Consider the following 23,405-nt stretch of genomic DNA (forward strand, 5'->3'; position numbering starts at 1 on the left):
TCCAGCTTGAATTTCAATGATGCATTGGGGCAACGATTTTGTGAGAAACATCTTCACCCTTAAATAAAGATTTTCTTAACTTCTTACCTGTGTGCTGATTAGATATCACCTGGTTTTCACATTAAACAGATTCCCACTTGAGAAAGCAGCAAGGATGCAGTGAGGTTTATGTTTCCTGGTGTCAACCTGTATTATTTCAGTGGACATTGTAATGAGGATGCATCTTGCTGCCTTTCCAATGAAGCAAGTTTTAATCAGTAATAGGTGAAAAACCATTCCTACAAAGGTGTTAATCAGAGACTTGGCTTTGTGGACACTTTTCAGAGAGCAAATGTGTTAGCATAAAAATAAAGCCATAAAATGGAGAGCTGATTAATCACTCAATTGGATTTCTCTGCCTGCATAATTTTTTTTCTCTGCAACCCCATGCTAAATTGTGCTTCCTGTTTTTTATAAAATGACTTAATCAAATCTGACTCTGATTGCATCAGAGAAGGCCAGGTACCCTACACTATAAGAGGTGGTTTGAAATTTTGACTTGTCTACTTAAAGATCACCAAAATTTAATCACACGGTCAGTTACGTCCCTGGGTGGGATTGAACCACCAACCTTTCGGTTAACAGCCGAATGCGCTAACCGATTGCGCCACAGAGACAGCTTGCAAATGCATGTACTGACAAAGGCTAAAAAGCATTCATCTAGAAAGTTTCCTAGAAAAAGGTTAAAAAGGCAATAATCTGGAGAGTTTTGCAAGATTTTTCTTCCATTGACCAACGAAGAAAAACATTGGTACTTTCACATGATGAGTGAGTACTTCAGGATCTCCTACACTTACATGAGCAGCAGAGTGGCGCAGCGGAAGCGTGCTGGGCCCATAACCCAGAGGTCGATGGATCGAAACCATCCTCTGCTATGTGCATTTCTTATTTTGTTAATTAAATTCTTCCAAAACTGGGATTGATATTTTGACTCTTTTATTTTTACTTAAAGTACAATAACTTTTAACATTTTAATTTGTTTTAATAGTATATTGACAGCATTGTTTTCTTTCAGAAATCCACTTAATTTTCTTTACCCTATTACTGAAATGGTAATTGACAAAAACAAGCTACATTGTCACCAGAAGAGCAATGCAAAATGTACAATTGATATTTCAAAATCATCTTTCCAGCTTGAATTTCAATGATGCATTGGGGCAACGATTTTGTGAGAAACATCTTCACCCTTAAATAAAGATTTTCTTAACTTCTTACCTGTGTGCTGATTAGATATCACCTGGTTTTCACATTAAACAGATTCCCACTTGAGAAAGCAGCAAGGATGCAGTGAGGTTTATGTTTCCTGGTGTCAACCTGTATTATTTCAGTGGACATTGTAATGAGGATGCATCTTGCTGCCTTTCCAATGAAGCAAGTTTTAATCAGTAATAGGTGAAAAACCATTCCTACAAAGGTGTTAATTTTCAGAGAGCAAATGTGTTAGCATAAAAATAAAGCCATAAAATGGAGAGCTGATTAATCACTCAATTGGATTTCTCTGCCTGCATAATTTTTTTTCTCTGCAACCCCATGCTAAATTGTGCTTCCTGTTTTTTATAAAATGACTTAATCAAATCTGACTCTGATTGCATCAGAGAAGGCCAGGTACCCTACACTATAAGAGGTGGTTTGAAATTTTGACTTGTCTACTTAAAGATCACCAAAACTTGATCACACGGTCAGTTACGTCCCTGGGTGGGATTGAACCACCAACCTTTCGGTTAACAGCCGAATGCGCTAACCGATTGCGCCACAGAGACAGCTTGCAAAAGCATGTACTGACAAAGGCTAAAAAGCATTCATCTAGAAAGTTTCCTAGAAAAAGGTTAAAAAGGCAATAATCTGGAGAGTTTTGCAAGATTTTTCTTCCATTGACCAACGAAGAAACACATTGGTACTTTCACATGATGAGTGAGTACTTCAGGATCTCCCACACTTACATGAGCAGCAGAGTGGCGCAGCGGAAGCGTGCTGGGCCCATAACCCAGAGGTCGATGGATCGAAACCATCCTCTGCTATGTGCACTTATTTTTTTGTTAATTAAATTCTTCCAAAACTGGGATTGATATTTTGACTCTTTTATTTTTACTTAAAGTACAATAACTTTTAACATTTTAATTTGTTTTAATAGTATATTGACAGCATTGTTTTCTTTCAGAAATCCACTTAATTTTCTTTACCCTATTACTGAAATGGTAATTGACAAAAACAAGCTACAATGTCACCAGAAGAGCAATGCAAAATGTACAATTGATATTTCAAAATCATCTTTCCAGCTTGAATTTCAATGATGCATTGGGGCAACGATTTTGTGAGAAACATCTTCACCCTTAAATAAAGATTTTCTTAACTTCTTACCTGTGTGCTGATTAGATATCACCTGGTTTTCACATTAAACAGATTCCCACTTGAGAAAGCAGCAAGGATGCAGTGAGGTTTATGTTTCCTGGTGTCAACCTGTATTATTTCAGTGGACATTGTAATGAGGATGCATCTTGCTGCCTTTCCAATGAAGCAAGTTTTAATCAGTAATAGGTGAAAAACCATTCCTACAAAGGTGTTAATTTTCAGAGAGCAAATGTGTTAGCATAAAAATAAAGCCATAAAATGGAGAGCTGATAAATCACTCAATTGGATTTCTCTGCCTGCATAATTTTTTTTCTCTGCAACCCCATGCTAAATTGTGCTTCCTGTTTTTTATAAAATGACTTAATCAAATCTGACTCTGATTGCATCAGAGAAGGCCAGGTACCCTACACTATAAGAGGTGGTTTGAAATTTTGACTTGTCTACTTAAAGATCACCAAAATTTGATCACATGGTCAATAACATCCCTGGGTGGGATTGAACCACCAACCTTTAGGTTAACAGCCGAATGCGCTTACCGATTGCGCCACAGAGACAGCTTGCAAAAGCATGTACTGACAAAGGCTAAAAAGCATTCATCTAGAAAGTTTCCTAGAAAAAGGTTAAAAAGGCAATAATCTGGAGAGTTTTGCAAGATTTTTCTTCCATTGACCAACGAAGAAACACATTGGTACTTTCACATGATGAGTGAGTACTTCAGGATCTCTGACACTAACATGAGCAGCAGAGTGGTGCAGCGGAAGCGTGCTGGGCCCATAACCCAGAGGTCGATTGATAGAAACCATCCTCTGCTATGTGCACTTATTTTTTTGTTAATTAAATTCTTCCAAAACTGGGATTGATATTTTGACTCTTTTATTTTTACTTAAAGTACAATAACTTTTAACATTTTAATTTGTTTTAATAGTATATTGACAGCATTGTTTTCTTTCAGAAATCCACTTAATTTTCTTTACCCTATTACTGAAATGGTAATTGACAAAAACAAGCTACATTGTCACGAGAAGAGCAATGCAAAATGTACAATTGATATTTCAAAATCATCTTTCCAGCTTGAATTTCAATGATGCATTGGGGCAACGATTTTGTGAGAAACATCTTCACCCTTAAAGAAAGATTTTCTTAACTTCTTACCTGTGTGCTGATTAGATATCACCTGGTTTTCACATTAAACAGATTCCCACTTGAGAAAGCAGCAAGGATGCAGTGCGATTTATGTTTCCTGGTGTCAACCTGTATTATTTCAGTGGACATTGTAATGAGGATGCATCTTGCTGCCTTTCCAATGAAGCAAGTTTTAATTAGTAATAGGTGAAAAACCATTCCTACAAAGGTGTTAATCAGAGACTTGGCTTTGTGGACACTTTTCAAAGAGCAAATGTGTTAGCATAAAAATAAAGCCATAAAATGGAGAGCTGATTAATCACTCAGTTGGATTTCTCTGCCTGCATAATTTTTTTTCTCTGCAACCTCATGCTAAATTGTGCTTCCTGTTTTTTATAAAATGACTTAATCAAATCTGATTGCATCAGAGAAGGCCAGGTACCCTACACTATAAGAGGTGGTTTGAAATTTTGACTTGTCTACTTAAAGATCACCAAAATTTGATCACACGGTCAATAACATCCCTGGGTGGGATTGAACCACCAACCTTTAGGTTAACAGCCAAATGCGCTTACCGATTGCGCCACAGAGACAGCTTGCAAAAGCATGTACTGACAAAGGCTAAAAAGCATTCATATAGAAAGTTTCCTAGAAAAAGGTTAAAAAGGCAATAATCTGGAGAGTTTTGCAAGATTTTTCTTCCATTGACCAATGAAGAAACACATTGGTACTTTCACATGATGAGTGAGTACTTCAGGATCTGTTGCACTTACATGAGCAGCAGAGTGGCGCAGCGGAAGCGTGCTGGGCCCATAACCAGAGGTCAATGGATCGAAACTATCCTCTGCTATTTGCACTTATTTTTTTGTTAATTAAATTCTTCCAAAACTGGGATTGATATTTGGACTCTTTTATTTTTACTTAAAGTACAATAACTTTTAACATTTTAATTTGTTTTAATAGTATATTGACAGCATTGTTTTCTTTCAGAAATCCACTTAATTTTCTTTACCCTATTACTGAAATGGTAATTGACAAAAACAAGCTACATTGTCACCAGAAGAGCAATGCAAAATGTACAATTGATATTTCAAAATCATCTTTCCAGCTTGAATTTCAATGATGCATTGGGGCAATGATTTTGTGAGAAACATCTTCACCCTTAAATAAAGATTTTCTTAACTTCTTACCTGTGTGCTGATTAGATATCACCTGGTTTTCACATTAAACAGATTCCCACTTGAGAAAGCAGCAAAGATGCAGTGAGGTTTATGTTTCCTGGTGTCAACCTATATTATATCAGTGGACATTGTAATGAGGATGCATCTTGCTGCCTTTCCAATGAAGCAAGTTTTAATCAGTAATAGGTGAAAAACCATTCCTACAAAGGTGTTAATCAGAGACTTGGCTTTGTGGACACTTTTCAGAGAGCAAATGTGTTAGCATAAAAATAAAGCCATAAAATGGAGAGCTGATAAATCACTCAATTGGATTTCTCTGCCTGCATAATTTTTATTCTCTGCAACCCCATGCTAAATTGCACTTCCTGTTTTTTATAAAATGACTTAATCAAATCTGACTCTGATTGCATCAGAGAAGGCCAGGTACCCTACACTATAAGAGGTGGTTTGAAATTTTGACTTGTCTACTTAAAGATCACTAAAATTTGATCACACGGTCAATAACATCCCTGCGTGGGATTGAACCACCAACCTTTAGGTTAACAGCCGAATGCACTTACCGATTGCGCCACAGAGACAGCTTGCAAAAGCATGTACTGACAAAGGCTAAAAAGCATTCATCTAGAAAGTTTCCTAGAAAAAGGTTAAAAAGGCAATAATCTGGAGAGTTTTGCAAGATTTTTCTTCCATTGACCAACGAAGATTCACATTGGTACTTTCACATGATGAGTGAGTACTTCAGGATCTCAGACACTAATATGAGCAGCAGAGTGGTGCAGCGAAAGCGTGCTGGGCCCATAACCCAGAGGTTGATGGATCGAAACCATCCTCTGCTATGTGCACTTAATTTTTTATTAATTAAATTCTTCCAAAACTGGGATTGATATTTTGACTCTTTTATTTTTACTTAAAGTACAATAACTTTTAACATTTTAATTTGTTTTAATAGTATATTGACAGCATTGTTTTCTTTCAGAAATCAACTTAATTTTCTTTACCCTATTACTGAAATGGTAATTGACAAAAACAAGCTACATTGTCACCAGAAGAGCAATGCAAAATGTACAATTGATATTTCAAAATCATCTTTCCAGCTTGAATTTCAATGATGCATTGGGGCAATGATTTTGTGAGAAACATCTTCACCCTTAAATAAAGATTTTCTTAACTTCTTACCTGTGTGCTGATTAGATATCACCTGGTTTTCACATTAAACAGATTCCCACTTGAGAAAGCAGCAAGGATGCAGTGAGTTTTATTTTTCCTGGTGTCAACCTGTATTATTTCAGTGGACATTGTAATGAGGATGCATCTTGCTGCCTTTCCTATGAAGCAAGTTTTAATCAGTAATAGGTGAAAAACCATTCCTACAAAGGTGTTAATCAGAGACTTGGCTTTGTGGACACTTTTCAGAGAGCAAATGTGTTAGCATAAAAATAAAGCCATAAAATGGAGAGCTGATAAATCACTCAATTGGATTTCTCTGCCTGCATAATTTTTTTTCTCTGCAACCCCATGCTAAATTGTGCTTCCTGTTTTTTATAAAATGACTTAATCAAATCTGATTGCATCAGAGAAGGCCAGGTACCCTACACTATAAGAGGTGGTTTGAAATTTTGACTTGTCTACTTAAAGATCACCAAAATTTGATCACACGGTCAATAACATCCCTGGGTGGGATTGAACCACCAACCTTTAGGTTAACAGCCGAATGCGCTTACCGATTGCGCCACAGAGACAGCTTGCAAAAGCATGTACTGACAAAGGCTAAAAAGCATTCATCTAGAAAGTTTCCTAGAAAAAGGTTAAAAAGGCAATAATCTGGAGAGTTTTGCAAGATTTTTCTTCCATTGACCAACGAAGAAACACATTGGTACTTTCACATGATGAGTGAGTACTTCAGGATCTCTGACACTAATATGAGCAGCAGAGTGGAGCAGCGAAAGCGTGCTGGGCCCATAACCCAGAGGTCGATGGATCGAAACCATCCTCTGCTATGTGCACTTATTTTTTTGTTAATTAAATTCTTCCAAAACTGGGATTGATATTTTGACTCTTTTATTTTTACTTAAAGTACAATAACTTTTAACATTTTAATTTGTTTTAATAGTATATTGACAGCATTGTTTTCTTTCAGAAATCCACTTAATTTTCTTTACCCTATTACTGAAATGGTAATTGACAAAAACAAGCTACATTGTCACCAGAAGAGCAATGCAAAATGTACAATTGATATTTCAAAATCATCTTTCCAGCTTGAATTTCAATGATGCATTGGGGCAACGATTTTGTGAGAAACATCTTCACACTTAAAGAAAGATTTTCTTAACTTCTTACCTGTGTGCTGATTAGATATCACCTGGTTTTCACATTAAACAGATTCCCACTTGAGAAAGCAGCAAGGATGCAGTGAGGTTTATGTTTCCTGGTGTCAACCTGTATTATTTCAGTGGACATTGTAATGAGGATGCATCTTGCTGCCTTTCCAGTGAAGCAAGTTTTAATCAGTAATAGGTGAAAAACCATTCCTACAAAGGTGTTAATCAGAGACTTGGCTTTGTGGACACTTTTCAGAGAGCAAATGTGTTAGCATAAAAATAAAGCCATAAAATGGAGGGCTGATTAATTACTCAATTGGATTTCTCTGCCTGCATAATTTTTTTTCTCTGCAACCCCATGCTAAATTGTGCTTCCTGTTTTTTATAAAATGACTTAATCAAATCTGACTCTGATTGCATCAGAGAAGGCCAGGTGCCCTACACTATAAGAGGTGGTTTGAAATTTTGACTTGTCTACTTAAAGATCACCAAAATTTGATCACACGGTCAATAACATCCCTGGGTGGGATTGAACCACCAACCTTTAGGTTAACAGCTGAATGCGCTTACCGATTGCGCCACAGAGACAGCTTGCAAAAGCATGTACTGACAAAGGCTAAAAAGCATTCATCTAGAAAGTTTCCTAGAAAAAGGTTAAAAAGGCAATAATCTGGAGAGTTTTGCAAGATTTTCCTTCCATTGACCAACGAAGAAACACATTGGTACTTTCACAAGATGAGTGAGTACATCAGGATCTCTGACACTAACATGAGCAGCAGAGTGGCGCAGCGAAAGCGTGCTGGGCCCATAACCCAGAGGTCGATGGATCGAAACCATTCTCTGCTATGTGCACTTAATTTTTTGTTAATTAAATTCTTCCAAAACTGGGATTGATATTTTGACTCTTTTATTTTTACTTAAAGTACAATAACTTTTAACATTTTAATTTGTTTTAATAGTATATTGACAGCATTGTTTTCTTTTAGAAATCCACTTAATTTTCTTTACCCTATTACTGAAATGGTAATTGACAAAAACAAGCTACATTGTCACGAGAAGAGCAATGCAAAATGTACAATTGATATTTCAAAATCATCTTTCCAGCTTGAATTTCAATGATGCATTGGGGCAACGATTTTGTGAGAAACATCTTCACCCTTAAAGAAAGATTTTCTTAACTTCTTACCTGTGTGCTGATTAGATATCACCTGGTTTTCACATTAAACAGATTCCCACTTGAGAAAGCAGCAAGGATGCAGTGAGGTTTATGTTTCCTGGTGTCAACCTGTATTATTTCAGTGGACATTGTAATGAGGATGCATCTTGCTGCCTTTCCAATGAAGCAAGTTTTAATCAGTAATAGGTGAAAAACCATTCCTACAAAGGTGTTAATCAGAGACTTGGCTTTGTGGACACTTTTCAGAGAGCAAATGTGTTAGCATAAAAATAAAGCCATAAAATGGAGAGCTGATTAATCACTCAATTGGATTTCTCTGCCTGCATAATTTTTATTCTCTGCAACCCCATGCTAAATTGCACTTCCTGTTTTTTATAAAATGACTTAATCAAATCTGACTCTGATTGCATCAGAGAAGGCCAGGTACCCTACACTATAAGAGGTGGTTTGAAATTTTGACTTGTCTACTTAAAGATCACTAAAATTTGATCACACGGTCAATAACATCCCTGCGTGGGATTGAACCACCAACCTTTAGGTTAACAGCCGAATGCGCTTACCGATTGCGCCACAGAGACAGCTTGCAAAAGCATGTACTGACAAAGGCTAAAAAGCATTCATCTAGAAAGTTTCCTAGAAAAAGGTTAAAAAGGCAATAATCTGGAGAGTTTTGCAAGATTTTTCTTCCATTGACCAACGAAGAAACACATTGGTACTTTCACATGATGAGTGAGTACTTCAGGATCTCTGACACTAATATGAGCAGCAGAGTGGAGCAGCGAAAGCGTGCTGGGCCCATAACCCAGAGGTCGATGGATCGAAACCATCCTCTGCTATGTGCACTTATTTTTTTGTTAATTAAATTCTTCCAAAACTGGGATTGATATTTTGACTCTTTTATTTTTACTTAAAGTACAATAACTTTTAACATTTTAATTTGTTTTAATAGTATATTGACAGCATTGTTTTCTTTCAGAAATCCACTTAATTTTCTTTACCCTATTACTGAAATGGTAATTGACAAAAACAAGCTACATTGTCACCAGAAGAGCAATGCAAAATGTACAATTGATATTTCAAAATCATCTTTCCAGCTTGAATTTCAATGATGCATTGGGGCAACGATTTTGTGAGAAACATCTTCACACTTAAAGAAAGATTTTCTTAACTTCTTACCTGTGTGCTGATTAGATATCACCTGGTTTTCACATTAAACAGATTCCCACTTGAGAAAGCAGCAAGGATGCAGTGAGGTTTATGTTTCCTGGTGTCAACCTGTATTATTTCAGTGGACATTGTAATGAGGATGCATCTTGCTGCCTTTCCAGTGAAGCAAGTTTTAATCAGTAATAGGTGAAAAACCATTCCTACAAAGGTGTTAATCAGAGACTTGGCTTTGTGGACACTTTTCAGAGAGCAAATGTGTTAGCATAAAAATAAAGCCATAAAATGGAGGGCTGATTAATTACTCAATTGGATTTCTCTGCCTGCATAATTTTTTTTCTCTGCAACCCCATGCTAAATTGTGCTTCCTGTTTTTTATAAAATGACTTAATCAAATCTGACTCTGATTGCATCAGAGAAGGCCAGGTGCCCTACACTATAAGAGGTGGTTTGAAATTTTGACTTGTCTACTTAAAGATCACCAAAATTTGATCACACGGTCAATAACATCCCTGGGTGGGATTGAACCACCAACCTTTAGGTTAACAGCTGAATGCGCTTACCGATTGCGCCACAGAGACAGCTTGCAAAAGCATGTACTGACAAAGGCTAAAAAGCATTCATCTAGAAAGTTTCCTAGAAAAAGGTTAAAAAGGCAATAATCTGGAGAGTTTTGCAAGATTTTCCTTCCATTGACCAACGAAGAAACACATTGGTACTTTCACAAGATGAGTGAGTACATCAGGATCTCTGACACTAACATGAGCAGCAGAGTGGCGCAGCGAAAGCGTGCTGGGCCCATAACCCAGAGGTCGATGGATCGAAACCATTCTCTGCTATGTGCACTTAATTTTTTGTTAATTAAATTCTTCCAAAACTGGGATTGATATTTTGACTCTTTTATTTTTACTTAAAGTACAATAACTTTTAACATTTTAATTTGTTTTAATAGTATATTGACAGCATTGTTTTCTTTTAGAAATCCACTTAATTTTCTTTACCCTATTACTGAAATGGTAATTGACAAAAACAAGCTACATTGTCACGAGAAGAGCAATGCAAAATGTACAATTGATATTTCAAAATCATCTTTCCAGCTTGAATTTCAATGATGCATTGGGGCAACGATTTTGTGAGAAACATCTTCACCCTTAAAGAAAGATTTTCTTAACTTCTTACCTGTGTGCTGATTAGATATCACCTGGTTTTCACATTAAACAGATTCCCACTTGAGAAAGCAGCAAGGATGCAGTGAGGTTTATGTTTCCTGGTGTCAACCTGTATTATTTCAGTGGACATTGTAATGAGGATGCATCTTGCTGCCTTTCCAATGAAGCAAGTTTTAATCAGTAATAGGTGAAAAACCATTCCTACAAAGGTGTTAATCAGAGACTTGGCTTTGTGGACACTTTTCAGAGAGCAAATGTGTTAGCATAAAAATAAAGCCATAAAATGGAGAGCTGATTAATCACTCAATTGGATTTCTCTGCCTGCATAATTTTTTTTCTCTGCAACCCCATGCTAAATTGTGCTTCCTGTTTTTTATAAAATTACTTTATCAAATCTGACTCTGATTGCATCAGAGAAGGCCAGGTACCCTACACTATAAGAGGTGGTTTGAAATTTTGACTTGTCTACTTAAAGATCACTAAAATTTGATCACACGGTCAATAACATCCCTGCGTGGGATTGAACCACCAACCTTTAGGTTAACAGCCGAATGCGCTTACCGATTGCGCCACAGAGACAGCTTGCAAAAGCATGTACTGACAAAGGCTAAAAAGCATTCATCTAGAAAGTTTCCTAGAAAAAGGTTAAAAAGGCAATAATCTGGAGAGTTTTGCAAGATTTTTCTTCCATTGACCAACGAAGAAACACATTGGTACTTTCACATGATGAGTGAGTACTTCAGGATCTCTGACACTAATATGAGCAGCAGAGTGGAGCAGCGAAAGCGTGCTGGGCCCATAACCCAGAGGTCGATGGATCGAAACCATCCTCTGCTATGTGCACTTATTTTTTTGTTAATTAAATTCTTCCAAAACTGGGATTGATATTTTGACTCTTTTATTTTTACTTAAAGTACAATAACTTTTAACATTTTAATTTGTTTTAATAGTATATTGACAGCATTGTTTTCTTTCAGAAATCCACTTAATTTTCTTTACCCTATTACTGAAATGGTAATTGACAAAAACAAGCTACATTGTCACCAGAAGAGCAATGCAAAATGTACAATTGATATTTCAAAATCATCTTTCCAGCTTGAATTTCAATGATGCATTGGGGCAACGATTTTGTGAGAAACATCTTCACACTTAAAGAAAGATTTTCTTAACTTCTTACCTGTGTGCTGATTAGATATCACCTGGTTTTCACATTAAACAGATTCCCACTTGAGAAAGCAGCAAGGATGCAGTGAGGTTTATGTTTCCTGGTGTCAACCTGTATTATTTCAGTGGACATTGTAATGAGGATGCATCTTGCTGCCTTTCCAGTGAAGCAAGTTTTAATCAGTAATAGGTGAAAAACCATTCCTACAAAGGTGTTAATCAGAGACTTGGCTTTGTGGACACTTTTCAGAGAGCAAATGTGTTAGCATAAAAATAAAGCCATAAAATGGAGGGCTGATTAATTACTCAATTGGATTTCTCTGCCTGCATAATTTTTTTTCTCTGCAACCCCATGCTAAATTGTGCTTCCTGTTTTTTATAAAATGACTTAATCAAATCTGACTCTGATTGCATCAGAGAAGGCCAGGTGCCCTACACTATAAGAGGTGGTTTGAAATTTTGACTTGTCTACTTAAAGATCACCAAAATTTGATCACACGGTCAATAACATCCCTGGGTGGGATTGAACCACCAACCTTTAGGTTAACAGCTGAATGCGCTTACCGATTGCGCCACAGAGACAGCTTGCAAAAGCATGTACTGACAAAGGCTAAAAAGCATTCATCTAGAAAGTTTCCTAGAAAAAGGTTAAAAAGGCAATAATCTGGAGAGTTTTGCAAGATTTTCCTTCCATTGACCAACGAAGAAACACATTGGTACTTTCACAAGATGAGTGAGTACATCAGGATCTCTGACACTAACATGAGCAGCAGAGTGGCGCAGCGAAAGCGTGCTGGGCCCATAACCCAGAGGTCGATGGATCGAAACCATTCTCTGCTATGTGCACTTAATTTTTTGTTAATTAAATTCTTCCAAAACTGGGATTGATATTTTGACTCTTTTATTTTTACTTAAAGTACAATAACTTTTAACATTTTAATTTGTTTTAATAGTATATTGACAGCATTGTTTTCTTTTAGAAATCCACTTAATTTTCTTTACCCTATTACTGAAATGGTAATTGACAAAAACAAGCTACATTGTCACGAGAAGAGCAATGCAAAATGTACAATTGATATTTCAAAATCATCTTTCCAGCTTGAATTTCAATGATGCATTGGGGCAACGATTTTGTGAGAAACATCTTCACCCTTAAAGAAAGATTTTCTTAACTTCTTACCTGTGTGCTGATTAGATATCACCTGGTTTTCACATTAAACAGATTCCCACTTGAGAAAGCAGCAAGGATGCAGTGAGGTTTATGTTTCCTGGTGTCAACCTGTATTATTTCAGTGGACATTGTAATGAGGATGCATCTTGCTGCCTTTCCAATGAAGCAAGTTTTAATCAGTAATAGGTGAAAAACCATTCCTACAAAGGTGTTAATCAGAGACTTGGCTTTGTGGACACTTTTCAGAGAGCAAATGTGTTAGCATAAAAATAAAGCCATAAAATGGAGAGCTGATTAATCACTCAATTGGATTTCTCTGCCTGCATAATTTTTTTTCTCTGCAACCCCATGCTAAATTGTGCTTCCTGTTTTTTATAAAATTACTTTATCAAATCTGACTCTGATTGCATCAGAGAAGGCCAGGTACCCTACACTATAAGAGGTGGTTTGAAATGTTGACTTGTCTACTTAAAGATCACCAAAATTTGATCACACGGTCAATAACATCCCTCGGTGGGATTGAACCAACAACCTTTAGGTTAACAGCCGAATGCGCTTACCGATTGCGCCACAGAGACAGCTTGCAAAAGCATGTACTGACAAAGGCTAAATAGCATTCATCTAGAAAGTTTCCTAGAAAAAGGTTAAAAAGGCAATAATCTGGAGAGTTTCGCAAGATTTTTCTTCCATTGACCAACGAAGAAACACATTGGTACTTTCACATGATGAGTGAGTACATAAGGATCTCTGACACTAACATGAGCAGCAGAGTGGCGCAGCGGAAGCGTGCTGGGCCCATAACCCAGAGGTCGATGGATCGAAACCATTCTGTGCTATGTGCACTTTATTTTTTGTTAATTAAATTCTTCCAAAACTGGGATTGATATTTTGACTCTTTTATTTTTACTTAAAGTACAATAACTTTTAACATTTTAATTTGTTTTAATAGTATATTGACAGCATTGTTTTCTTTCAGAAATCCACTTAATTTTCTTTACCCTATTACTGAAATGGTAATTGACAAAAACAAGCTACATTGTCACGAGAAGAGCAATGCAAAATGTACAATTGATATTTCAAAATCATCTTTCCAGCTTGAATTTCAATGATGCATTGGGGCAACGATTTTGTGAGAAACATCTTCACCCTTAAAGAAAGATTTTCTTAACTTCTTACCTGTGTGCTGATTAGATATCACCTGGTTTTCACATTAAACAGATTCCCACTTGAGAAAGCAGCAAGGATGCAGTGAGGTTTATGTTTCCTGGTGTCAACCTGTATTATTTCAGTGGACATTGTAATGAGGATGCATCTTGCTGCCTTTCCAATGAAGCAAGTTTTAATCAGTAATAGGTGAAAAACCATTCCTACAAAGGTGTTAATCAGAGACTTGGCTTTGTGGACACTTTTCAGAGAGCAAATGTGTTAGCATAAAAATAAAGCCATAAAATGGAGAGCTGATTAATCACTCAATTGGATTTCTCTGCCTGCATAATTTTTTTTCTCTGCAACCCCATGCTAAATTGTGCTTCCTGTTTTTTATAAAATTACTTAATCAAATCTGACTCTGATTGCATCAGAGAAGGCCAGGTACCCTACACTATAAGAGGTGGTTTGAAATGTTGACTTGTCTACTTAAAGATCACCAAAATTTGATCACACGGTCAATAACATCCCTGGGTGGGATTGAACCACCAACCTTTAGGTTAACAGCCGAATGCGCTTACTGATTGCGCCACAGAGACAGCTTGCAAAAGCATGTACTGACAAAGGCTAAATAGCATTCATCTAGAAAGTTTCCTAGAAAAAGGTTAAAAAGGCAATAATCTGGAGAGTTTCGCAAGATTTTTCTTCCATTGACCAACGAAGAAACACATTGGTACTTTCACATGATGAGTGAGTACATAAGGATCTCTGACACTAACATGAGCAGCAGAGAGGCGCAGCGGAAGCGTGCTGGGCCCATAACCCAGAGGTCGATGGATCGAAACCATCCTCTGATATGTGCACTTTATTTTTTGTTAATTAAATTCTTCCAAAATTGGGATTGATATTTTGACTCTTTTATTTTTACTTAAAGTACAATAACTTTTAACATTTTAATTTGTTTTAATAGTATATTGACAGCATTGTTTTCTTTCAGAAATCCACTTAATTTTCTTTACCCTATTACTGAAATGGTAATTGACAAAAACAAGCTACATTGTCATCAGAAGAGCAATGCAAAATGTACAATTGATATTTCAAAATCATCTTTCCAGCTTGAATTTCAATGATGCATTGGGGCAACGATTTTGTGAGAAACATCTTCACCCTTAAAGAAAGATTTTCTTAACTTCTTACCTGTGTGCTGATTAGATATCACCTGGTTTTCACATTAAACAGATTCCCACTTGAGAAAGCAGCAAGGATGCAGTGAGGTTTATGTTTCCTGGTGTCAACCTGTATTATTTCAGTGGACATTGTAATGAGGATGCATCTTGCTGCCTTTCCAATGAAGCAAGTTTTAATCAGTAATAGGTGAAAAACCATTCCTACAAAGGTGTTAATCAGAGACTTGGCTTTGTGGACACTTTTCAGAGAGCAAATGTGTTAGCATAAAAATAAAGCCATAAAATGGAGAGCTGATTAATCACTCAATTGGATTTCTCTGCCTGCATAATTTTTTTTCTCTGCAACCCCATGCTAAATTTTGCTTCCTGTTTTTTATAAAATGACTTAATCAAATCTGACTCTGATTGCATCAGAGAAGGCCAGGTACCCTACACTATAATAGGTGGTTTGAAATTTTGACTTGTCTACTTAAAGATCACCAAAATTTGATCACACGGTCAATAACATCCCTGGGTGGGATTGAACCACCAACCTTTAGGTTAACAGCCGAATGCGCTTACCGATTGCGCCACAGAGACAGCTTGCAAAAGCATGTACTGACAAAGGCTAAAAAGCATTCATCTAGAAAGTTTCCTAGAAAAAGTTTAAAAAGGCAATAATCTGGAGAGTTTTGCAAGATTTTTCTTCCATTGACCAACGAAGAAACACATTGGTACTTTCACATGATGAGTGAGTACTTCAGGGTCTCTAACAGTAACATGAGAAGCAGAGTGGCTCAGCGAAAGCGTGCTGGGCCCATAATCCAGAGGTCGATGGATTGAAACCATCCTCAGCTATGTGCACTTATTTTTTTGTTAATTTAATTCTTCCAAAACTGGGATTGATATTTGACTCTTTTATTTTTACTTAAAGTACAATAACTTTTAACATTTTAATTTGTTTTAATAGTATATTGACAGCATTGTTTTCTTTCAGAAATCCACTTAATTTTCTTTACCCTATTACTGAAATGGTAATTGACAAAAACAAGCTTCATTGTCACCAGAAGAGCAATGCAAAATGTACAATTGATATTTCAAAATCATCTTTCCAGCTTGAATTTCAATGATGCATTGGGGCAACGATTTTGTGAGAAACATCTTCACCCTTAAAGAAAGATTTTCTTAACTTCTTACCTGTGTGCTGATTAGATATCACCTGGTTTTCACATTAAACAGATTCCCACTTGAGAAAGCAGCAAGGATGCAGTGAGGTTTATGTTTCCTGGTGTCAACCTGTATTATTTCAGTGGACATTCTAATGAGGATGCATCTTGCTGCCTTTCCAGTGAAGCAAGTTTTAATCAGTAATAGGTGAAAAACCATTCCTACAAAGGTGTTAATCAGAGACTTGGCTTTGTGGACACTTTTCAGAAAGCAAATGTGTTAGCATAAAAATAAAGCCATAAAATGGAGGGCTGATTAATTACTCAATTGGATTTCTCTGCCTGCATAATTTTTTTTCTCTGCAACCCCATGCTAAATTGTGCTTCCTGTTTTTATAAAATGACTTAATCAAATCTGACTCTGATTGCATCAGAGAAGGCCAGGTGCCCTACACTATAAGAGGTGGTTTGAAATTTTGACTTGTCTACTTAAAGATCACCAAAATTTGATCACACGGTCAATAACATCCCTGGGTGGGATTGAACCACCAACCTTTAGGTTAACAGCTGAATGCGCTTACCGATTGCACCACAGAGACAGCTTGCAAAAGCATGTACTGACAAAGGCTAAAAAGCATTCATCTAGAAAGTTTCCTAGAAAAAGGTTAAAAATGCAATAATCTGGAGAGTTTTGCAAGATTTTTCTTCCATTGACCAACGAAGAAACACATTGGTACTTTCACAAGATGAGTGAGTACATCAGGATCTCTGACACAAACATGAGCAGCAGAGTGGTGCAGCGGAAGCGTGCTGGGCCCATAACCCAGAGGTCGATGGATCGAAACCATTCTGTGCTATGTGCACTTTATTTTTTGTTAATTAAATTCTTCCAAAATTGGGATTGATATTTTGACTCTTTTATTTTTACTTAAAGTACAATAACTTTTAACATTTTAATTTGTTTTAATAGTATATTGACAGCATTGTTTTCTTTCAGAAATCCACTTAATTTTCTTTACCCTATTACTGAAATGGTAATTGACAAAAACAAGCTACATTGTCATCAGAAGAGCAATGCAAAATGTACAATTGATATTTCAAAATCATCTTTCCAGCTTGAATTTCAATGATGCATTGGGGCAACGATTTTGTGAGAAACATCTTCACCCTTAAAGAAAGATTTTCTTAACTTCTTACCTGTGTGCTGATTAGATATCACCTGGTTTTCACATTAAACAGATTCCCACTTGAGAAAGCAGCAAGGATGCAGTGAGGTTTATGTTTCCTGGTGTCAACCTGTATTATTTCAGTGGACATTGTAATGAGGATGCATCTTGCTGCCTTTCCAATGAAGCAAGTTTTAATCAGTAATAGGTGAAAAACCATTCCTACAAAGGTGTTAATCAGAGATTGGCTTTGTGGACACTTTTCAGAGAGCAAATGTGTTAGCATAAAAATAAAGCCATAAAATGGAGAGCTGATTAATCACTCAATTGGATTTCTCTGCCTGCATAATTTATTTTCTCTGCAACCCCATGCTAAATTTTGCTTCCTGTTTTTTATAAAATGACTTAATCAAATCTGACTCTGATTGCATCAGAGAAGGCCAGGTACCCTACACTATAATAGGTGGTTTGAAATTTTGACTTGTCTACTTAAAGATCACCAAAACTTGATCACACGGTCAATAACATCCCTGGGTGGGATTGAACCACCAACCTTTAAGTTAACAGCCGAATGCGCTTACCGGTTGCGCCACAGAGACAGCTTGCAAAAGCATGTACTGACAAAGGCTAAAAAGCATTCATCTAGAAAGTTTCCTAGAAAAAGGTTAAAAAGGCAATAATCTGGAGAGTTTTGCAAATTTTTTCTTCCATTGACCAACGAAGAAACACATTGGTACTTTCACATGATGAGTGAGTACTTCAGGATCTCTGACACTAACATGAGCAGCAGAGTGGCGCAGCGGAAGCGTGCTGGGCCCATAACCCAGAGGTCGATGGATCGAAACCATCCTCTGCTATGTGCACTTATTTTTTTGTTAATTAAATTCTTCCAAAACTGGGATTGATATTTTGACTCTTTTATTTTTACTTAAAGTACAATAACTTTTAACATTTTAATTTGTTTTAATAGTATATTGACAGCATTGTTTTCTTTCAGAAATCCACTTAATTTTCTTTACCCTATTACTGAAATGGTAATTGACAAAAACAAGCTACATTGTCACGCAATGCAAAATGTACAATTGATATTTCAAAATCATCTTTCCAGCTTGAATTTCAATGATGCATTGGGGCAACGATTTTGTGAGAAACATCTTCACCCTTAAAGAAAGATTTTCTTAACTTCTTACCTGTGTGCTGATTAGATATCACCTGGTTTTCACATTAAACAGATTCCAACTTGAGAAAGCAGCAAGGATGCAGTGAGGTTTATGTTTCCTGGTGTCAACCTGTATTATTTCAGTGGACATTGTAATGAGGATGCATCTTGCTGCCTTTCCAATGAAGCAAGTTTTAATCAGTAATAGGTGAAAAACCATTCCTACAAAGGTGTTAATCAGAGACTTGGCTTTGTGGACACTTTTCAGAGAGCAAATGTGTTAGCATAAAAATAAAGCCATAAAATGGAGAGCTGATTAATCACTCAATTGGATTTCTCTGCCTGCATAATTTTTTTTCTCTGCAACCCCATGCTAAATTGTGCTTCCTGTTTTTTATAAAATGACTTAATCAAATCTGACTCTGATTGCATCAGAGAAGGCCAGGTACCCTACACTATAATAAGTGGTTTGAAATTTTGAATTGTCTACTTAAAGATCACCAAAACTTGATCACACGGTCAATAACATCCCTGGGTGGGATTGAACCACCAACCTTTAGGTTAACAGCCAAATGCGCTTACCGGTTGCGCCACAGAGACAGCTTGCAAAAGCATGTACTGACAAAGGCTAAAAAGCATTCATCTAGAAAGTTTCCTAGAAAAAGGTTAAAAAGGCAATAATCTGGAGAGTTTTGCAAGATTTTTCTTCCATTGACCAACGAAGAAACACATTGGTACTTTCATATGATGAGTGAGTACTTCAGGGTCTCTAACACTAACAGGAGCAGCAGAGTGGCTCAGCGGAAGCGTGCTGGGCCCATAACCCAGAGGTCGATGGATTGAAACCATCCTCTGCTATGTGCACTTATTTTTTTGTTAATTAAATTCTTCCAAAACTGGGATTGATATTTGACTCTTTTATTTTTACTTAAAGTACAATAACTTTTAACATTTTAATTTGTTTTAATAGTATATTGACAGCATTGTTTTCTTTCAGAAATCCACTTAATTTTCTTTACCCTATTACTGAAATGGTAATTGACAAAAACAAGCTACATTGTCACCAGAAGTGCAATGCAAAATGTACAATTGATATTTCAAAATCATCTTTCCAGCTTGAATTTCAATGATGAATTGGGGCAACGATTTTGTGAGAAACATCTTCACACTTAAAGAAAGATTTTCTTAACTTATTACCTGTGTGCTGATTAGATATCACCTGGTTTTCACATTAAACAGATTCCCACTTGAGAAAGCAGCAAGGATGCAGTGAGGTTTATGTTTCCTGGTGTCAACCTGTATACTTTCAGTGGACATTGTAATGAGGATGCATCTTGCTGCCTTTCCAATGAAGCAAGTTTTAATCAGTAATAGGTGAAAAACCAATCCTACAAAGGTGTTAATCAGAGACTTGGCTTTGTGGACACTTTTCAGAGAGCAAATGTGTTAGCATAAAAATAAAGCCATAAAATGGAGAGCTGATTAATCACTCAATTGGATTTCTCTGCCTGCATAATTTTTTTTCTCTGCAACCCCATGCTAAATTGTGCTTCCTGTTTTTTATAAAATGACTTAATCAAATCTGACTCTGATTGCATCAGAGAAGGCCAGGTACCCTACACTATAATAGGTGGTTTGAAATTTTGAATTGTCTACTAAAAGATCACCAAAATTTGATCACACGTTCAGTTACATCCCTCGATGGAATTGAACCACCAACCTTTCGGTTAACAGCTGAATGCGCTAACCGATTGCGCCACAGATACAGCTTGCAAAAATATGTACTGACAAAGGCTAAAAAGCATTCATCTAGAAAGTTTCCTAGAAAAAGATTAAAAAGGCAATAATCTGGAGAGTTTTGCAAGATTTTTCTTCCATTGACCAACGAAGAAACACATTGGTACTTTCACATGATGAGTGAGTACTTCAGGATCTCTTACACTTACATGAGCAGCAGAGTGGCGCAGCGGAAGCGTGCTGGACCCATAACCCAGAGGTCGATGGATCGAAACCATCCCCTGCTATGTGCATTTCTTATTTTGTTAATTAAATTCTTCCAAAACTGGAATTGATATTTTGACTATTTTATTTTTACTTAAAGTACAATAACTTTTAACATTTTAATTTGTTTTAATAGTATATTGACAGCATTGTTTTCTTTCAGAAATCCACTTAATTTTCTTTACCCTATTACTGAAATGGTAATTGACAAAAACAAGCTACATTGTCACCAGAAGAGCAATGCAAAATGTACAATTGATATTTCAAAATCATCTTTCCAGCTTGAATTTCAATGATGCATTGGGGCAACGATTTTGTGAGAAACATCTTCACCCTTAAATAAAGATTTTCTTAACTTCTTACCTGTGTGCTGATTAGATATCACCTGGTTTTCACATTAAACAGATTCCCACTTGAGAAAGCAGCAAGGATGCAGTGAGGTTTATGTTTCCTGGTGTCAACCTGTATTATTTCAGTGGACATTGTAATGAGGATGCATCTTGCTGCCTTTCCAATGAAGCAAGTTTTAATCAGTAATAGGTGAAAAACCATTCCTACAAAGGTGTTAATCAGAGACTTGGCTTTGTGGACACTTTTCAGAGAGCAAATGTGTTAGCATAAAAATAAAGCCATAAAATGGAGAGCTGATTAATCACTCAATTGGATTTCTCTGCCTGCATAATTTTTTTTCTCTGCAACCCCATGCTAAATTGTGCTTCCTGTTTTTTATAAAATGACTTAATCAAATCTGACTCTGATTGCATCAGAGAAGGCCAGGTACCCTACACTATAAGAGGTGGTTTGAAATTTTGACTTGTCTACTTAAAGATCACCAAAATTTAATCACACGGTCAGTTACGTCCCTGGGTGGGATTGAACCACCAACCTTTCGGTTAACAGCCGAATGCGCTAACCGATTGCGCCACAGAGACAGCTTGCAAAACCATGTACTGACAAAGGCTAAAAAGCATTCATCTAGAAAGTTTCCTAGAAAAAGGTTAAAAAGGCAATAATCTGGAGAGTTTTGCAAGATTTTTCTTCCATTGACCAACGAAGAAACACATTGGTACTTTCACATGATGAGTGAGTACTTCAGGATCTCCTACACTTACATGAGCAGCAGAGTGGCGCAGCGGAAGCGTGCTGGGCCCATAACCCAGAGGTCGATGGATCGAAACCATCCTCTGCTATGTGCATTTCTTATTTTGTTAATTAAATTCTTCCAAAACTGGGATTGATATTTTGACTCTTTTATTTTTACTTAAAGTACAATAACTTTTAACATTTTAATTTGTTTTAATAGAATATTGACAGCATTGTTTTCTTTCAGAAATCCACTCAATTTTCTTTACCCTATTACTGAAATGGTAATTGACAAAAACAAGCTACATTGTCACCAGAAGAGCAATGCAAAATGTACAATTGATATTTCAAAATCATCTTTCCAGCTTGAATTTCAATGATGCATTGGGGCAACGATTTTGTGAGAAACATCTTCACCCTTAAATAAAGATTTTCTTAACTTCTTACCTGTGTGCTGATTAGATATCACCTGGTTTTCACATTAAACAGATTCCCACTTGAGAAAGCAGCAAGGATGCAGTGAGGTTTATGTTTCCTGGTGTCAACCTGTATTATTTCAGTGGACATTGTAATGAGGATGCATCTTGCTGCCTTTCCAATGAAGCAAGTTTTAATCAGTAATAGGTGAAAAACCATTCCTACAAAGGTGTTAATTTTCAGAGAGCAAATGTGTTAGCATAAAAATAAAGCCATAAAATGGAGAGCTGATTAATCACTCAATTGGATTTCTCTGCCTGCATAATTTTTTTTCTCTGCAACCCCATGCTAAATTGTGCTTCCTGTTTTTTATAAAATGACTTAATCAAATCTGACTCTGATTGCATCAGAGAAGGCCAGGTACCCTACACTATAAGAGGTGGTTTGAAATTTTGACTTGTCTACTTAAAGATCACCAAAACTTGATCACACGGTCAGTTACGTCCCTGGGTGGGATTGAACCACCAACCTTTCGGTTAACAGCCGAATGCGCTAACCGATTGCGCCACAGAGACAGCTTGCAAAAGCATGTACTGACAAAGGCTAAAAAGCATTCATCTAGAAAGTTTCCTAGAAAAAGGTTAAAAAGGCAATAATCTGGAGAGTTTTGCAAGATTTTTCTTCCATTGACCAACGAAGAAACACATTGGTACTTTCACATGATGAGTGAGTACTTCAGGATCTCCCACACTTACATGAGCAGCAGAGTGGCGCAGCGGAAGCGTGCTGGGCCCATAACCCAGAGGTCGATGGATCGAAACCATCCTCTGCTATGTGCACTTATTTTTTTGTTAATTAAATTCTTCCAAAACTGGGATTGATATTTTGACTCTTTTATTTTTACTTAAAGTACAATAACTTTTAACATTTTAATTTGTTTTAATAGTATATTGACAGCATTGTTTTCTTTCAGAAATCCACTTAATTTTCTTTACCCTATTACTGAAATGGTAATTGACAAAAACAAGCTACAATGTCACCAGAAGAGCAATGCAAAATGTACAATTGATATTTCAAAATCATCTTTCCAGCTTGAATTTCAATGATGCATTGGGGCAACGATTTTGTGAGAAACATCTTCACCCTTAAATAAAGATTTTCTTAACTTCTTACCTGTGTGCTGATTAGATATCACCTGGTTTTCACATTAAACAGATTCCCACTTGAGAAAGCAGCAAGGATGCAGT

At 36.6% G+C, this 23,405-nt stretch overlaps 10 non-coding genes across 10 annotated transcripts; 5 read left to right on the forward strand and 5 right to left on the reverse strand.

Annotated features, from left to right (window-relative positions):
• Window positions 1-582: 582 nt before the first annotated feature.
• Window positions 583-656, reverse strand: TRNAN-GUU (transfer RNA asparagine (anticodon GUU)). The gene has a single exon. It is a non-coding gene; the product is annotated as a tRNA-Asn (tRNA).
• A 186-nt stretch (window positions 657-842) lies between these two features.
• Window positions 843-914, forward strand: TRNAM-CAU (transfer RNA methionine (anticodon CAU)). The gene has a single exon. It is a non-coding gene; the product is annotated as a tRNA-Met (tRNA).
• An 811-nt stretch (window positions 915-1,725) lies between these two features.
• TRNAN-GUU (transfer RNA asparagine (anticodon GUU)) lies at window positions 1,726-1,799 on the reverse strand. The gene has a single exon. It is a non-coding gene; the product is annotated as a tRNA-Asn (tRNA).
• A 186-nt stretch (window positions 1,800-1,985) lies between these two features.
• Window positions 1,986-2,057, forward strand: TRNAM-CAU (transfer RNA methionine (anticodon CAU)). The gene has a single exon. It is a non-coding gene; the product is annotated as a tRNA-Met (tRNA).
• Window positions 2,058-4,029: 1,972 nt separating this feature from the next.
• Window positions 4,030-4,103, reverse strand: TRNAN-GUU (transfer RNA asparagine (anticodon GUU)). The gene has a single exon. It is a non-coding gene; the product is annotated as a tRNA-Asn (tRNA).
• A 14,180-nt stretch (window positions 4,104-18,283) lies between these two features.
• On the forward strand, window positions 18,284-18,355 carry TRNAM-CAU (transfer RNA methionine (anticodon CAU)). The gene has a single exon. It is a non-coding gene; the product is annotated as a tRNA-Met (tRNA).
• A 3,161-nt stretch (window positions 18,356-21,516) lies between these two features.
• TRNAN-GUU (transfer RNA asparagine (anticodon GUU)) lies at window positions 21,517-21,590 on the reverse strand. Its single transcript has one exon. It is a non-coding gene; the product is annotated as a tRNA-Asn (tRNA).
• A 186-nt stretch (window positions 21,591-21,776) lies between these two features.
• Window positions 21,777-21,848, forward strand: TRNAM-CAU (transfer RNA methionine (anticodon CAU)). Its single transcript has one exon. It is a non-coding gene; the product is annotated as a tRNA-Met (tRNA).
• An 811-nt stretch (window positions 21,849-22,659) lies between these two features.
• Window positions 22,660-22,733, reverse strand: TRNAN-GUU (transfer RNA asparagine (anticodon GUU)). The gene has a single exon. It is a non-coding gene; the product is annotated as a tRNA-Asn (tRNA).
• Window positions 22,734-22,919: 186 nt separating this feature from the next.
• TRNAM-CAU (transfer RNA methionine (anticodon CAU)) lies at window positions 22,920-22,991 on the forward strand. Its single transcript has one exon. It is a non-coding gene; the product is annotated as a tRNA-Met (tRNA).
• Window positions 22,992-23,405: the final 414 nt, after the last annotated feature.

Source organism: Pseudophryne corroboree, chromosome 4 (genome assembly GCF_028390025.1).
Source record: "Pseudophryne corroboree isolate aPseCor3 chromosome 4, aPseCor3.hap2, whole genome shotgun sequence".
Lineage (NCBI taxonomy): Eukaryota > Metazoa > Chordata > Amphibia > Anura > Myobatrachidae > Pseudophryne > Pseudophryne corroboree.